Source organism: Eupeodes corollae, chromosome 1 (genome assembly GCF_945859685.1).
Source record: "Eupeodes corollae chromosome 1, idEupCoro1.1, whole genome shotgun sequence".
Classification (NCBI taxonomy): Eukaryota; Metazoa; Arthropoda; class Insecta; order Diptera; family Syrphidae; genus Eupeodes; species Eupeodes corollae.
This window is the reverse complement of record NC_079147.1, coordinates 163,108,432-163,113,702: the sequence shown is the minus strand read 5'-3', so window position 1 is coordinate 163,113,702 and position 5,271 is coordinate 163,108,432.

Sequence of the window (5,271 nt, the reverse complement as noted above, 5' to 3'; positions counted from 1 at the left end):
TGCTTAATGCAGGAAGCATAGGACTCCTTAGGAGGTTATTAGAGACTCGATCGGAAAAGTACATGGCAGTCTCTTGCGATTGTAGCCGTCTAACGTCGAATCTTCTCACAGTACTTCCTTGTTTTGGCTTGGATCCGGATATCCGTAGCCGTACCTTGGCTACAACGAGGTAGTGGTCCGAGTCAATGTTGGCCTCTCGGAAAGTTTGGATATCCTGGATACTGGAGAAGTGTCGTGCGTTGATCGCAATGTGGTCAATCTGGTTGACGGTTGATTGATCAGGAGATTTCCATGTCCCCTTGTGGATATTGAGATGCGTGAACTGCGTACTAGCTACCAGAACGTCTCGCCCCGCAGCGAAATCGACCAGCCTGAATCCGTTGTCGGAGGTGGTGTCGTGCAGGCTGTATCTCCCGATTATGCCACCAAAGATGTCTTCTCTTCCTAGCTTGGCATTAAAATCTCCTAAGACAATTTTAATGTCATAGCCAGGGCACTGCTCATATGTCTTGTCCAAGAGCTCGAAGAATATGTCTTTGGTGTCTTCATCTTTCTCCTCTGTTGGGGCATGCGCGCATATTAGGCTTATGTTGGCGAATTTAGCCTTGATGCGGATTGTCGTGATGCGCTCGCTCACACTGTTGAAACTCAAGACTTTTTGCCTGAGCCTAGTTCCAACAACAAATCCACACCCAAATAGACGCTGTCTTTGTTCTCGGTAGCAGTCGCCGTAGTAGATATCGCAGTCTTTTAGTTTGCGTTTGCCCGGTCCATCCCATCGCACTTCTTGGATGGCTGTAATATCTGCCTTGCAGCAGTTTAGGGCTTCCGCTTATTGTTCGGCTGCACGTGGTCTGTTAAGGGACCTAACATTCCACGTACATATCCGAAGTTCGTTGTCCTTATTTCGTTTGCGTGGGTTGTCAACAGTGAATCCGTCCGTATCCGAGGCTTGTTGTTGCCTCGAAACTATGATGTTTTTACGTGGCCAGGAAGTCACCCCGACGGCACAACCCCCAACCTGGAGGGCCAGATCCTTAGTATAACTCCAAGGAAGGGGAGCCGGATGAACCGCTCCTTATAGGCCTGGGCTCCGAATATGTCGAAGAAGCCCTATAAGGTGTTCACTAAGTAGTTCGACCTTACTGGAACTGTAGACGCCACCGTTGATTCTATCTCGAGAATTCGTCCGCTGCCGCCTGGATAAGGAGAGGTGCCTTAGTGGAAACACCTCTCCCCCCCTCTCTCGTTTGCTGCCCCCAACAACTTTCCACTGGGGTTGGAACCCAATCTCCAGTTTAGGTACTAGGCACCCGATGTTCACCGCGGGGAGGTGAGAGTAGGAGTTGATAGACAGAGGTGGGTTTTGAGAAAAACCTGTGGACGCTTGTGTCCTCTTGAATGCACATGTCTACCATTTGAACATCGCTGTGAATAAAGCATTTTTATTTTATTAATCAATTCAAGCGGTTACGTATCGTTTAAAAAATGGTGTCATTCTTTTTATATAATGTAGGTATGTACTACAAGTTCTTTTTAAATGAGTATAATATTAGAAACTTATGAAGAGAATAGCATCGCAACCAAGTTTCTCTTGGTTTTGGTCTTATAATTTGTAGCACTAGTTGTTAATTGATGTTCCTCCGAAATACCTGAGTCTTCGGAATGGGTGTATGAATAAGGTTAGACTTCCTTTTCCTGTTCTATAATTAAGTTGTGGAAAACAACACAAGCAAATACAATGCATTTGGCGTACTCCAAGTTTTTAATGTCGATACATTTTAAAATTCGAAGCATAGACTTCAGTCTTCCAAAAGCTTGTTCCACACATACTCGAGTTAAACTATGAATACAATATGAATGTTCTTTGTTCAGAATTAAGATGTCCGTTGTCCCCATGCGGCACCATAAGATAACAATTTAAAGGGTAAGCAAAATCTACCAAAATATGACCATCTTGGATTATTCTCTTGGAACCAGTGTTCAATGCCTTCCCAATTGAGCTACGCTCCCAAACAGAAGCGTTGTGACAACTGCCGGGATAGCCAAAACACACATCTATAAACTTTTGGCTATGATCACATACACCCTGAAAAAATAAACGAAATATGTAAGTTTAGTAAAATTCTTCGATTTCCAACATAAAGATTTGTAATGAATATGTTCGTAGTGAATAAAAACTAACGAACCTGCATATTAATTGAATATTACCCTTTCGATTGAAGTAACTGGTAGGATCATCCTTGAGTGCTGTTATGGAAATTCGAGTACCGAGAACAATATTGGGAAGGAAGTATTCCTTAAACTTGAAAATTTGTCCATTATTAGTTTTTGTTCTTCGATAAAATCTGGCTTTTTTATATATTTGTTTCTTAGCTTGAATAATAGTTTTGTAACTTCGATGAAGTACTCAAAAGCCAGTCCTTTTGCACCCTAAAGGAGCAGTTATTAGCGAGTTTCCAAATTCTCAGAAAAAGTGCTATTTTTCCAAAGTGGACAAAGCTCAATCTCGTCAAATAAAAATAAATAAATTAGGTGGCGCAACAGTCCGTACTCCGTAGAGAACCAGGACCTAGTGATTTACAACTCTCAACCATTCCTGTATGCGAGCAATTGCAGGGACCTACAGTTTATATGCCGAATCCGAACGCCTAATATGAGGAAACACTTTTCATGTTCAATTCCTCGCAAGAAGCAGTAGCAGTGAAAAAGCTTCTTGTTTTTTATAGATTAGTATCTTAAATTTAGAATTTTAGAATAGAAATTGGTTATGATTTTTATTAGTAGCTGGCATAAGCATCCCTCAAGGTGGACCATATGTCTCAATTTTTTGCATCATTGTACCAATTTTCGTTTATTTGATAAAGATCGTCACTTCATCTCTTGTTCGGTAGTCATTTTGGTCTTTTACTTTCCGGTCTCCATTTTGTAGTTATCTTTGTCCATCTTTGATCTGGAAGTCTTAAAATATGTTCTGTCCAATTTCAGTATAGTCTTTTCATTGTATCTTCTAATTCAATTAATCGGATATTGTTTCGGGTTTCTTCATTTCTTATTCTTTCGCTGGGTCCATTTTCGTTTGACGGATTCTTAGCTGTTCGAGTTACTTTGTAGTTAATCCATATGTGAGCAGTGGTAGAATAGCGGAGTCAAAAAAATATTTTCGTGTTTATATACTTTGGTTTAGTTCTTAAAACTATTTGAGGCTCAAGAATATTGTTTCCAGCTATTTGTGATCGGTCTGTTAATTTCTTTCTTTTCTTGGTCCTTAAAAGATTGTATTTGTTTTAAGTATATGTATGTACGTAGTCTTCCAAGTTTTCAATTTTTTCTTCGATCTACGACCTATTATTCCTTATTAAGCCCTTAGATTGATATATATTTAAGAGCATGTATTAATAAGAGACTTCTGTCTATATCTCATCATGCCTGCTGTAAAGGCAAATCGGTGGAAACGCCTTTACACACATTAACACGTACTATCGAATACTCCCTCCATCATAGAGAGTTCACTATGGTTGCTTTCCTTGACATCGAAGGCACTTTTTACAACTAGGACACATCTGCACTAACATCTCTAAACGTGGAAAGTTCGCTTGGAGAGTTAATTCATTTAATGCTGACTAGCATTCTGTTAGAAGATTCGTTAGTAGAGGGACACCGCAAGGTGTTTTTTGCTTGGTGGTAAATAAAATCGTAATTAGTCTGGATTCCTATGCGGAAGACGTTGCTATACCTCTTTCAGGAAATCATCTTAATACCCTAAAATAACTTTGGGGTGATCCGTGTGGACTGAACCGAATTAGACCTGTGCTCGAAGAAATACAAAATTCCATTTGTTAACCCAGCCTTAATTAAAGGAGTCCAATTAAAGTTCTTTGACGAGGCTAAGTCCATAGGTCTAAAATTAAGGCGGAATGCCTTCCAAATCATTGTACCGTGCTTCACATAACTGGCTGACAGCGAGCTTGTATAAGTCACAAGACCTCTTGTCGCCACAAAACATCAGTTTAAAATGACCCTGATGCCAACCCCCCTCGCTTATGGAAGGAAGTGGTCCTGGAAACTCTCTCAAAATACCTAAAAAGCTCCTGTCAATGACAGCAACCACGACTTTGCCCTTCGTGACGCGACAAAACTGGCTTGTTTCCTGATGGTATTGAGGGGAGTGTTGGTGTTGTACATACAAGGCCGTTTTGGTGTCGGTATGGCCCCCTCAAGAGACCTTTCGCGTTTAGACGTAGAGTCTTTACTGGAAATTGTTGCAGCAAGAACACTGCTTGCTCATTCAACGCGAGCGGTTTGCTGCAATGTCCTTTCAGCCTCCAATGATGCACCAGACACCTCTAGGATTTTCCCAGTTTGACGTCTTTGTTCGTATAGGCTTTTTGAGAGTTTCCCCTTTTCATTTCTTGATGTACTCTCACTAGTAGCGGTAGGCCCATTATTCACAACCCCACCACTACTGGAATAAGGTATCGCTACCTTCCTACTCTCGTTGCTATCAAAATCAGAGGAGGGTCCATGGATTGTCACTACTCCCTTCTCTTTGTTGGCCGCAGGAGATACGACAAGCATTGACGCCAAACTGCCCCTCTGTCTTGAAGAGATACCGGTCTCATCATTCTTTTCTTTTCTGTTTTTATTCATATTTGGTCCCACTATTTGCGAAGAAAAAAGAGATTCTAGGCTTGTTAATCCGGAGGTCGCCAGGTATCCAGATACTCCGTTAGAGACTGAGCTATTTTTAAATTTAGCCCCAGCCAGGCTGATCATCGGCATGGGTCGTTAAACACCTTAGATCCAGCCCAATAAAGATAAGAGGTGGTTGGAAAGGAAGAGATAGGACAAGGAGTCAGTTGATGTTAGGAACATCATTCTGATATGTGAGGAAATGATTAGGATCGATAAACAGCAATAGTGCTAGGTTACCTAGGGTGGGAAGGAACACCGGAGAGAGAAGCGCTGTCTAGCTTTTTCCCTACAACAACGTGGGAGGTGGGATGGGAGTTGATGACATAAACGTTGGCTTGTGTGCCTTGTCTATGTGGGAAGGGGTGAAGATTCTGGGAAGGTAGAAGGATAGCTCTAGCTAAGTACTTTATAAATGACTACATATTGCATTTCATAATTTCAAAAACTAAAAACTCTGTTTCGATTAATATTTTGTTGAACAATTTCATTTAAAGGTTATTTGCTGCCCTCAAAATCTTCCTGTCACAAGTATAATCATTGATTTATATCTCTTTAAATAAAATATCCAAATTTGAA